The sequence below is a fragment of the Trichechus manatus genome, unplaced genomic scaffold (assembly GCF_000243295.1).
Source record: "Trichechus manatus latirostris isolate Lorelei unplaced genomic scaffold, TriManLat1.0 scaffold00017, whole genome shotgun sequence".
In the NCBI taxonomy this organism is placed as follows: domain Eukaryota; kingdom Metazoa; phylum Chordata; class Mammalia; order Sirenia; family Trichechidae; genus Trichechus; species Trichechus manatus.
In genome coordinates this window covers 4,306,503-4,319,829 of record NW_004443953.1, presented here as the reverse complement: position 1 = coordinate 4,319,829, position 13,327 = coordinate 4,306,503, and the positions used below count along the sequence as shown (strand labels likewise).

Sequence of the window (13,327 nt, the reverse complement as noted above, 5' to 3'; positions counted from 1 at the left end):
CTCAAATCATTCAGTGAAGTACAACAGAAAATGTCCTCATCAGATGAATCCAATTCACAGTGTGTCCTCTGTGGCTATTGGCAGCAGGCCATGATTTGGAGAGGGACCTCACAGATTGAGTGTGAAGCTGCTTATTACTCTGCTGGCTTACTGATGAGCTTCTCAGACCACAAAATAGAATAACTTTAATGGAAGAAAAAGAGTCAACTTTCATCCCAGTATTTTAGATCATTTTTGACTCTTGTTCTCAAAAGTAGCAAGTAACATGTTATCTGATAGTGATGTAAAAAATTACATGGCAACGTTGCCTCCTCAGCAATGAAGGCATCACCTGAAATCATATCTACTATCAAATTCCATGAATTACATATAATAAATTAATGGAAACCTCATCCCTTAGCTGTTTATCAGTATTCTATAAATTGAGTTGTGTCCACCAAAAATATGTCTTGAGTTACTGGCCCTTGTACCTGTGGATGTGATCCTGTTTGGAAATAGGATTTTTCTTTTGTTATGTTAGTGAGGTTATACCAGTGCAGGGTGGATCGTAAACCTAATCACTTCTGAGTTATAAAAAGACCATAATAGACATAGAGACACACAAACGGGAAAACAAATGCCATGTGAAGGTTACCGACAAGTCAAGGAATGTCAAGAAATCAAGGAAAACCAGGGACTACTGATAAGGAAGGAATTGACATGACTGAGACCCTGATTTGGATTTTTAGTCTCCAGAACTTTGAGAAAATAAATTTCTGTTCTTTAAAGCCACCCATTTGTGGTATTTGTGTTATAGCAACACTAGGTAACTAATCAGCAACTTCAACTCTTGATTCTATGAGTGTTTTCTATATATGACTTTGGGTAATAAATTAGAGCGCTCAGGAATGAGATAATGTGAAAAGGATACTTGAACTTCTCAAATCAATTTATTTACAAAAAGGACTTCAAAAACTCATTATTTCCATGCCTATAAAACCTGTATTTAAATGGAAACATTATATTTAGAGATCATTTGGCGCCATGCTATTGGTGGCCCCCCAAGTATTTCATAATAATGACAAAAACTAATATTTATTGCATCAAGCCCTATGCTAAGTATTTAACATGTATCATCGCATTTAATCCTCCCAAAAACTCTGTGAGGGAGGTAGTATTATTAGTCCCATTTTAAGACAAGGAAACAGGCTCAGAGGTCACTTGCCCACAAAGCTGGCTTTGGCAGAGTAGGGCTACCAACCTAGGAGATTTTACTAATAGGTCCATGCTTGTGGCTACTTTCCTATACTGTCTGACAAATTCATTTTACATTTATTCATTGATTGTGTAGTACTCATTCATTCAGCATATCACACTTTCTGAGTCTGAATTTTTGTGAATTTATTTTGGGAAATAAATTTATCCCTCAGTTACATATTTTCACTGCTCCAGATACCTTTTCATTTTGTAGCTTGCCATACTCATCATTTTACATTCATTTGTGTGATGATTTCATTAGTGTCAGTATTAGTTATCTGTGATGTGTAACAAATTGCAAAACGTTGTGGCTTAAAGCAGCAACGATCACTTACTATCTCTTAGGATTTCTGTGGGTCAGGAATTCAAACAAAGCATAGTAAGGATACCTTATTTCTGTTCCATGATGTCTAAAGCCTCATCTGGGGCTAGAATCATCTGAAGGCTTCCTCACTCTTGTTTGAAACATCTACACGTGGTGTCTCCATCAGTCCTGGACTTCCTCACAATACGGTGGCTGGGTTCCCAGGGCAAATATCCCAGAGAGAGAGAGCACCGATGTAGAAACTGCATTACCTTTTTTTTTTTACTGGCTTATTGAGGTATAATTTACATACCATACAGTTCACTCATTGTAAGTGCATTGCATAGTTCAGTGATTTTAATACATTATACAGTTGTGTAATGTTCACCATTATCAGTTTTAGAATACTTTCCTTATCTCAAAAAGTTCTGACATGGTAATTTGTAGTCAGTCCCTGCTCCCATTTCCACCCTAGGTAAGCACTGATCAGCTGTCTGTCTCTATAGTTTTGCCTTTTCTAGAAATTTCATATAACTGGAATCATACAGTCCTTTGTGTATCGCATCTTTCACTTAGTAATGTTTTTGAGGTTCATCTCTGTTGTTGATTTTATCAGTAGTTTGTTATTTTACTGCTGAATAGTATTTCATTGTATAGGTATATCACATTTGGTTTATGTATTTGTCAGTTGATAAATGTTTGGGTTTTTTTTCCCCCCAGTTTCTGGCTCGTATGAGTAATGCTGCTGTGAACATTTCCATATAAGTCTTTGAGTAGATACATACTTTTTCATTTCTCTTAGGTAGATACCTAGGAATGGAAACCCAATTTGATATACCCAGCATCTTCACTCTTTTAACTAGAAATTTTCTTTGCATTTATTGAAAATAGGAGTATAAAGTTCAAGGTATCACTAATAGCATTTTTATATTTTAATTTATTAGACTGTTCCTGTAATACTAGTACTCGAGTTATCACCTGTGCCAGGTAGGGTTGTATCCATGTGATTTTGGTAGTCTAGTCCACATATTCCTTATAGTTACTTTGCCTTTCTATTTGAAACTGCTGTTGATTCATCTGTAGATTTTCTATTGAACTATTGACACTTTTTTTTTCGTTTGTGAATACTGAGTCTTAATTCTCTGCCTTCTCTTAGTCCAGAAATTTTGCGTGTTCTCTTGCTCCTGGGAGCTTGCTTTTATCCATGGCCATGTCTTGGCCTCTGGCTTCCGAGTAGTTCCCTGTGCTTACTACCTGCTCCATGTTGGAGGCATTGCTCCGGTTTGATCTTTGGGATCTGTCCATTTTGGGTACAGCACATTTCTTTCCCTACATTGCTACCCTGCCTATGTTCCTTTCACTCTTTGCTTGCATTTCTACCTTCATTATAACTCATGGTTTAAGATTTTGATATTAAGGGGTATAGAAAGGGGGACAATATATAGGAAGATGAAGTATGGACTTTTCAGAGTCTATACCATTGACATTCATGTGAATGAATGCATAGTTGAAATAAAATATTTACTAATGCTAGAGTTAATGAGAAAATGAGGATAATTAGATGTCTTGAGGTATTCCATAAGTCTTACTGACTTCTGGTACCTTGTTTTAAAATGGGGTCCTGGATTGGAAAAGAAGAATGTTAGGTTCCTGGGCACCACTCTGGCCCCCCACCCCACCCCAACACACACAACATGTATATCCACTCTGTATCCACTCTGTATGTTTGTCAGGAACTTTTTCCAAATATGTGATGACTCCAAATATAGTCACGCAAAATAACTAATAAATGTGGCTCTGTTGTGGTAGAACGAGGAGTTTTAGCAGTAGATTTTATTGACTGGTTGTCCTATATTCATCCCTTCCACTTCATTGCAAACAAAACTCTGAGTTTAATCAAGTATGTGACTGAAATGTGAGCAGGGAAGGTGGGGTTCTACTCTTGCCTTTTAGATTCAGGGAATAAGCCGTGAAATGAAGCACACACTCTTGTTTCATGCTTTGGGTAATGTGGTATGAGGACCTGAGGCTTGGAGGTGCTGCAGTCATTTTGTGACCATGAGGGGAAAGCCAATAGTGTAACAGGGAAATCAACTCAGAAACTTAACATTTTTGAGAAGTTAAAGTAGCCAACCCTGAAACTCTTCATTCGAAGAGTCTTCATAAGTAAGATACTAAAATGTCCTTAGTGGTCAAGCTACTTTTATTACCATATTTTGTTACTTGAAACAAAAATCATCCTACCTAACACAATTCCTAACTCTGAAAAGACCAAATCACGTTTACCCCTTTTAGTAACAGAATAAAGGTATAAAACTACTCGATCTCATTAACAGTATTGCTATAAACTGTGAATTAGGGTAAAGATTATTCTAATTTGTAATTTTTTCTGAAAGTCAGTTCCAGTAACAATGTTCGAACCTCCTAGGCTCTTAGGGCCATAATGACTCTGAATTAAAGAAATGTTAAACTCAGATTATAACTTAAAATGTCTTACTCAAGTATTGAACTTTATGCTTTGAGCTATGAGAGGGAATAGGGAAAAAGCACTGAAGATTTAGCAAATGATTTAGAAAATAAAAAAGTTGGGAATTGGAAACTGTAAGATATCTCTATGGGAGGGGCACAGACTGCTAGTCCAGGCTTTGTGTGCAGGATTCCCATTGGACTCAATCAGAATCATATGTTAAAACTGATGGCAGGATCTTGCCCTGAAACTGTAAACGAGGAAAGCTGAAAAACCTGAACTGTTCCTTGATATGTGTCTTGGAGCGAAGCAGCCTTCAGGGAGGTCAGATGTTTGATGGAAACCAGTGTGCTTGAGACTGTAATATTGCTGGATAAGTTAACAAAAAAGAGAGAATCCCATTCACTATCTTTCTTTGAACTTGAAATGATTTTTTTTTTTTTTAAAAAAGCCCTTCAGCAATTCTTCAATTATTATTTTTTTCAGGTGGTTAAATATTTTAATGAATAATATTCACTATGAAGGAATGGTATGAAATTAGACTTTTTTCTTTCAATAGTCTTCAAAAAAAATTCATTTCCTTTCAGGCCTAGACCAAACCTGTGGGTCAGAGTGTAAATTGTGCGCACTCTTGTTCCTGAAACAGGAGGTTTTAGTTTAACATATACTGCAGAAACCACTTTACTATGAGTCTCCTTGGCAGTAGAAAGGGGGTGTAGTAGAAAGGCTGGAAAATTGGGGATGTCAGGTATCTAATTTTCAAAGTATTTTGTCATGAGGACTCAAGGGAATAATTAAAAATCATTTTCTAAGTCCTGATATGGCTGTATATTCTTAGCAGGAGTTGTGATTTATTAAAAAAAAAATGCTTTAATGGGCTGGGTATGATTAGAAGCCTTTCTTATCAGTTATAATTAGTGAAAGAATTTTTTTTAAATCTTGATTTTTACTCCTTAGTTATGAAAGTTTTCATAGGTGTTACCAGGCTAATGCTATAATTTATAAGCTCATCATTCATGGATGTAAGTGGTTATTGTATTTTTGTTGTCTCTTTCTTACAGGGCACATTTCATCATTTTAATTAAAATTATCACTATGGCAACTGTGGGCTCAAATATAGCAATGACTGTGAGTATGACATAGGACCAGACAATGTTTCGATCTATTATAGATAAGGTCATTATATGTTGGAGACTATTTGACGGCACCTAACAACAACAATCATATTTATTAAGTTGGTATCAGAGATTTACAATATGTACTGTTTTAGGGTCTGCTATATGAGATAAAGCAATTTTGATAAAAAGTGGTACTATTAAAAATGGTCTAAGGTTTTTTTGTGTTTTTTTTTTAAATGAGAATCCTAAGAGATGCTTAGTGGATCAGACCAGACATATAGACAATCAAGTATTTGTTGACAGAGCCTTCAGTGAATTTGCAGAAAGTGTGATTTCCTTAGTGTTGTGGAATTTTGGCCTTAGAGATGATGTATCCAGCTCTCCATTTTACAATCAAGGAACTTATTGAACTGACACCTTGGGGTAGGTGAACCAAGGCCTCATTCTTCAAAGTTCTGTGGCCATGAAGTCCTCTGTTGCCTAGAGCCCCTGGACAAACCAGAGGTGGCACAGGTACTAGCTGCTCAAAGATGTCTCAGATTGTGTTGCGGGGCCTGGGAGAAGACTGACAGGATATGAACATACAAAATATCAGTTCTAGGGTGCATGTTGGGAGTCAATTGTGCAGGAATTCCAGTCCCTGGTTTTTCTAATATGTCAAATATGAGGATGTATTAAATATATTTTCTAGCTCTGCAATATGATGTTTTAACATCCACACCAGGTAACTCTTCTCCATGCACGTCAGCTGTTTATAGATAAGAAGATTCCTCAGTTTCCCCTTGGTAACCACAAGCCCTAAAGCATGAGTTTCAAATGAACTCCCACATGCTCTGACCTCTCCCCGTTACGTTTCCCGTGAAAACCACAATAAAGGTGCTTACGCACAGTCCTCTCCATCTCTGTACTGTGACTGCCCCCTGCGTTTTCCCCATGTGAGTCTGCCAGGTATGCTGTAAATACTAGGAACTGTGAGTATAATACATCTTTAAATGTTTCTGATCTCCCTCTCTTGATTTGTGTTCCACTTTACTATACCTCAAACCTTATTGTTATATCAAGTTGAAACAAAAGATGATTATACTAATGATGAAGACAACAAAATAGTAAATGCCATTAGGAAAACCTTTTAAATTAATGTTAATAAAAAATACAACATAGGAAGGAAAAATTCAAAATTCATTTTGGCTATAATTACAGTATTTTTTGTGAACTAATCTTATTTTAAGCTTATTTATTGAGTGGCAAAATGATAATTACATATATTATTAAATATGCTGCATGAAATTTTATTGATTCCAGTTTTCAATTTTACTCATATACTGTCAGTGTTCATATAATCTAGTCCCATACTCATGCACTGAGATTATTGTTTCAGATCTTAAAAAAAATTAGATTGCATTCTGACCTAGTTAATTTTGAACTCAAAGGATTTGTGTGAATGCTGGTGAATACCGACGAGGGATCTATCAGGTACATGGCAGGTGGATCTTGAGAATGATGTTGGAGCTGGGGGCCTTATGTCACACATTCATTCTTTGAACAAATTTTTTTTAAAAGTAACATTCTCTTAGTTCCTACATGTTCTTTATAAAATTAATGGAAATAGAGAAAAAAATAAGATAATAAAATAATTAAAAATTACCTATCCAGTATCACATCACAGGTAGGTAAGCCCAGTAACATTTTGGTGTCCACTTTTATGTGTGTTTCATTCAAACACACACACACACACACTTTTTTTTTTCCAAATGCAAAATTGCCCTCTACTGTCTATTTCTTGTATTTCCGTATTGTTATTAATTTCCCTGGGTTTCAGTACATTCATGAAAAAATGAGGATGTTGCTATAATTGGTCTCTGAGGTCTAGTCCCCAAATTCTATGAATGTTTATTAAATTTTCACTTTTTCTTTGAATAAAACTCTTGTTTACCAATACGGAAATTCTTTTTAATCCACCATTTCATTCCTGATAATATTTTGTAAACATTTTCATATCATTAAATATTACTCAATAATACGGTTTTTAATGGCTTTGTATTTTTCTTATCCTTGTTTTAAAGGATTGTTTTTCTATTTTTCCACTATTATATTTTGTGCTCGGTTATTGTCCTTGACCATAAGCCCTGATGGCTGATGATTTATGTATAATAAATTCCTAAGTGCCTAATGTATAGGTCAAAAGATTCCCATAATTTAAGTGTTTTACAAATACAGTGAAAATGATGTGCCAGTCTATATACCCCTGAATTTTCACTCAGTGTATTATTTAAAAATGTTTCTTTATTAAAATTTCCATTGTTTTAATTTACATTCCTTTGCTTACTAAATTTTTAATGTATTCATTAATCACTTGTATTCTTTGCACATTTTTGTATTTATCTATTTTATTGATTTGTCCACTTATTAACATTGTGTCGTGTCACAAATGTTTTTTCCTTAGATGTTTATCTTGTCTGTGCCTCAGTTTCTTCAAATTAAAGTAGGACTGATATATTCTATTTCTTCAGTTTATATGTTTTGGATTTAAAAACTAGTGCAGTCATAGTGGGATTATGACTTTTTATTGGGGTTATCGCCTTCTAGACCATCTGGAGCTTGGTCTTGCCTGTACCATCTCAATTTAACAGTGAAATGCTGTTGCACATGTCGAGCTTCATAATTTGGCACATCAAATAAGACCCAGTTCATGATGGGCAGACTTGGTTACATACTCATATAGTGTCTTGTGTCTTTGCTAGACCCAGTTCTAAGTTATGACTACTTTTCAAATAATAGTTGTCAGAAGAAGATAGCATGTGCTTACTCCAAAACTCTAGGACCCTGTGTTGTGATTCTTTTATTGAGCGTTCTCTCTGCCAAAGGCACTTCAGCTATCATTGGATCTGCTTAGTCATAAAGCCTAAATAACAGGGCTACTCACACCACAGCTTATGCCTAATGTTGAGCCTTCTCTTATTCTGGAACCCAGTTAATACTGGCAACTTTACATATTACCAAGTATATGGGTTGGAGCAGCACACCTGTTTTCGTTATCTAGTGTTGTTGTAACACAAATGCCACAAGTGGGTGGCTTTAAAGAATAGAAATTAATTTTCTTAGACAGTTCTGAAGGCTAACAGTCTAAATTAGGGTCTTGGCTGTGTCAATTCCTTCCTTATCAGTAGCCCCAGGCGTTCCTTGGATCTTGGTAATCCTCATGTGGCATCTATCTTCCCCCATGTGTGTGTCTCTCTGTCTACTGTAGTCTTTTTATAACTCAGAGTGATTAGATTTAGGATCCACCCTGCATTGGTATGACTACATTAACATAACAAAAAATCCTGTTACCAAACAGGATTACATTCACAGGTACGAGGACCAGGAATTCTACACACATTTTGGGGGATACCATTCAATCCCTAACCACACCCACATCTAAAGAGGTCTACCAAGAACTGTGCCTCTTTCTTCATGGTGGGAATGCCAAATGCAGCCACCTTGTCTCTCACTTTATAGGGCATATCCTGACTAGCCACAGACACTGCTCCTCTAGAAACTTCATCTATATGGCAGGTCTTTGAGCTTTCATGGGTGTCTTAATTTCTTAGTGCTGCTATAACAGAAATACCAGAAGTGGGTGGCTTTAATGACAGAAATTTATTTTCTCACAGTTTAGGAGGGTAGAAGTCTGAATTCGAGGTACTTGTAACTGCCTAAGCTGGAATAGGACCAGATCAGGTCCAAGTCTGGCTCCGCAGCCTGTCTAAATGGAGAAGCGGACATGGTTGTTACGGCAAGATGAAAGCATTTATTTAGTTGGCCAACTAAAGGAGCTCACCGGGACCTGCGTCGCCAAGATGGCTCCCTGAAACTGGGCGGGCTCAGCTTTTACGGGACTGTTACCGTTAGCCGAATCAGGAGGTTATACATATTCACGATTCCTCGCTGATTATTCATGGTGGGGCTGGGCTAGGAATCAGCCGGAAGTGACTGATGGACCCTTTGCTTTTGAAATGGGGTTAGCTCTCCAGTGACTTTTCGTTCCTTGACATGAGTGTTTTGGTTCCTTGGCATGAGTTTTTCTCATCTATCTGCGCATGCCTGGTGGTCTGGCGCCGGTTCTCCTGGGACTTGATTGTGACCCTTATCTGCAGAATTTCCTGAAGTTAACACAATGTAAAGTGTACAGAAATAGTCAATGCTAGTCAAACAGTCCTGATCTGAAGCCCCGGGAAGCCCCAGTATAGCCTCCAGTAAAGAAATAGTCAATCCTAGTCAAATGGTCCTGATCTGAAGTCCCAATGTATCCTGTCTCTATTGTGGGGGCAGGAATGCGGCTTAGTGACCACCTTATTCTGGCTCTAGGGGAAGGCTTTCTTTTTGTTGGCTCTAGGGGGGAATCCTTGTCTGAGTTCCTCTAGCCGGCTATCTTTGGTGTTCCTGGGCTTGTAGGCTGGTCTGCCTCCATCATCTTCAGAGAGTGTCAGCCTTCCCCGTGTCTGCTTTCTTCTGTGCCTAATCTTCTCTTTTTTAAAAAATAATACATATTAATACTTTTATTTTAAACATGCTAGGAAAGCTTTTTCAGAGTCTACTAATTTAAAGCAAGCAATGGTATACAGATAACAAAAGGAGCAACATGTCACAGTTCAGCACACAGCATCCAAAGCAAACAGGCATGAGACAATGAATGTTTATGTAGCACTAAAACCATATGAATAGTATATTTCCTGGCAGGGGGATGGAGAGAAAAAAAATGGAAGAGAAAGACCAATGTTTCCCAATGCTTCAAATACGTAATGCTAACTGTCTCATTTGATACCCCCCTACAGGGGCTTCAAATGCAGTGCATGACAGAGAGAGTGGTGAAGATGGAAATACCTGTTCTCCTGCCTAATGATAAGTTTGGTCAAAACACATTTCCATAGGCCTTCTTTCAGTAGTAAGCTAGTCTGAGTATCTTAACTCAGACTTCCTAGATATAAACAGTGGATTATTTGATACTTTTCCTTTGACAATAAAATTTGTTGCATATTTTATTAAAAGTATACACAATAATGATCAATATTAAAGGTTTTAATATTCCAAAATATAAAATCATAGTTAACAAAGCATTATGTATTTAAATGAAGATTTAAGTGTATTATAAAACAGTAACTAGCAAAATATAAGTATTTAGGTATTTAAACTGAATATTAAAATAGTGACTGTATAAATAGTCAGTATTAACACTCAGAGGGATTACTTAATATTGAGCTACAGATATCGTGGAAGATACTCTTCTGACATAACTCTCTGATAGCTCTTAAAGGGATTGTTTGATATTATATATACCACAAACGTGGTTCAATAAATGGGGCATTCCAAATTTCTAAAACATGAAATATTTTAAATATGTACTGGTGCAGATTAATTTTACCTTCATATATTATTTCCATATACACTTTTCCGTGACATATTAGGACACATGAACTCATACAGGATGTGACGTGACAGTAAATAGAGTTTTCACTTTTTAAAAATGTATCACCATTTGAAGACCAAACCACTTAGCATATTATGGCACTGCTTATTTTGACCTAGTGTTCCAGCTATATTTTCTTTGGTAAAAATTTTAAAGATTGCAAGGTTTTCTTCTTATGAGATTAATCACAGATGGTTTATTAATGATAACATGTATATATTTAAGATAAAATATTACTCAAAACATTTACAGGTCTTATTTTTTTCAAGAAGAAATTAAATCAATTGGAGCAGACATAAGCTAAACCAAGATCAGATGTAGAATGAAAATAAAATGGAAAAGGTCTAGAGATAGGAACAATGAAAAGATACAATTGTAAAGTAATTTGTTCTAAAATATTCTATAACTATTATAACAAGATAACCAGCATCATCAAGCTGAGGATATTTTATTTTATAAGTATATGAGATCTCTATTTCCTCTGTGAAATTCTGCATACTTGATGAGTAGTCATTTTGTACCTAGGGACATTAAAAAATTCATGATGTGGCTCCTGCAGTAGATTTGCCTGCTCAATTGCTTTGAGGACGTTTTCCTTGGATTTTTCCTGAACTTCCCTCCCAAAACAAACTCATCCAAAATAAAATATGCCTTTTCTAAATTAAAGATGCTGTCAAGTTCACACACACTGCAAAAATACTGCCAAGTAGTTCCACATAGTGATAAATTATTTCCAGGGTAATTAGTTCATTGTCTTCATCCTCAATAGCACAGCAAAAATAATCTTATGTAAATAATCTTCAGATCTCGCCACTCAAGAAAGCTGCACATTTTAGGTTTATATGCTAAAATGGCTTGAACAAGTTCTGTTGTGATCTTTCTCTTCTCTTTGTCTGATAAGCGGACATACCATTTCTGTAGTGGAAGCTTTCCCTGACAACTAAAAACCAACATAAAGTACATTGCGGCAGTGGCGGCGGCTAAGGGGACCCTGTCACAGGTGAGGAGCAGCAGCCATGTTCTAAAAATAATATTTTATTGTGGTTTGTGTGAAGGTTTACACAGAACTTTAGGTTCCCATTTAACAATTTCTGCACAAATTCTTCAGTGACGTTGGTTACATTCTTCACAATGCGTGAACATTCTCAGTATTTCCATTCTGGTTGTTCTGTTTCCATTAATCTAGTTTCCCTGCCCCTTAACATTCTCACCCTTGTTTTAAAGTCATTGTTGACATTTGGTCTCATATAGATAATTTTTTTTAAAGGAGAAGTCCTAATATGCTTTTTTATGTCTCAAAAGTGATTAGTTTAAAACATATCCTACACTGATATGTCCTTATTAACATAACAAAGGAACCCTATTCCCAAATGGGATTACAACCACAGGTATAGGGGTTAGGATTTACAACACATATTTTGGGAGACACAGTTTAATCTATAACAGTGAGGTTTATCTCACCTCTCTTTGGCATGCCTGTGCCTTTCAGAAGCAACTACTTTTGTTTCTTCCTGATCATCAGGTCCAATTACCATATTGTCATCAATGTAATGAAACAGAATGATGACTCTATAGAAATCAAAGCAATCAAGGTCCCTCTAGAATATATTAAGATTGAATCGGAGAGTTGACATAGCCCTGAGGTAAAAGAGTGAAGGTGAATCACTTCTAATTTTCTCTATTACTTGGTATATAAAAGAAAATGTTTGTTGGGTCAATGACTGCATAAGAGGTGCCCAAGGATGTGATAATTTGCTCCAGTGATGATACCATATTTGAATAGCACCTGCAATTGGTGTCACAACCTGATTAAATTTATGATAATGCTTATGTATCCCTGAATGTACATTTGGCTTTTGCACCACCTAAACAGGAGCATTAAAAGAGGATATAATAGGAATTATCACCACTGTGTTTTCCATGTCTTTGATGGTGGCATTAATCTCTGCAACACCCAGGGATGCAGTATTGCTTTCGGTGGGGGCAGGGGGAGATAGAGAGAGCTTCTTACGAGAATATTGCTTACACCATGGGTTATAGAACTAATGTGCAGAAATCCCCAGTTTTTGAGGGAAGGAGACCTGTTGCCACAGAATAGGTCTGCAGTCCTAGTGGATCTACTGTAAGATGGACTTGGGCCAAGACTCCATATAACTACTGACCTCCACCAGGCCCTCTCTACTTGATGGGGTGGCATTTCCCGTCACTGGGATGAACATCAATTCAGTATCTGTTAACTTTTGAATATCTGAATATTTCGCTTTTCCAAGTTCAGAATCACCCCAGTGAATGTCCTCATGTCCCTCTGCGGAAGGCTTAGAGGAAGAGTTTTAGTAAACACTTGTGGCCAATTATAGGGTTCTCCTCAGAATCCCCAATTAAGGGGCTCTGAATTTGAGAATTGGATTACGTTTGGTCTTAAATACTCACTACAATGACTCACATCGAGTTTTTCCTCTAAAGCTAGAATTTTTTCCCTTATATATGCCTAGCAGTATTTTAATAGCTGCCTATCTATTTTATACCTAGTATCTTTATAATCAGTTAGCCATCCCCAGAGATCCCTTTAGCTTAAAATACTTTGATTACTGTTGTACACCATTGGCTTATCATGGTAATTGCACACAGCTTGTCTCTGATGATTAAACATTGCCAGCTGGTCTCCATCTATCTGGAAAGCCTTTACAGAAGTCCATTTTATGATGGCTTCTGCCACCTTCGTCTCTAGCCTATACAGAACAGCTACCATAGGACTT

The 13,327-nt window shown here is 36.6% G+C and overlaps 1 pseudogene; it reads right to left on the bottom strand.

Moving 5' to 3' along the window:
* Positions 1 to 11,043: 11,043 nt before the first annotated feature.
* Positions 11,044 to 11,534, bottom strand: LOC111819744 (AP-1 complex subunit sigma-2 pseudogene; annotated as a pseudogene).
* Between the last annotated feature and the right edge of the window lie 1,793 nt (positions 11,535 to 13,327).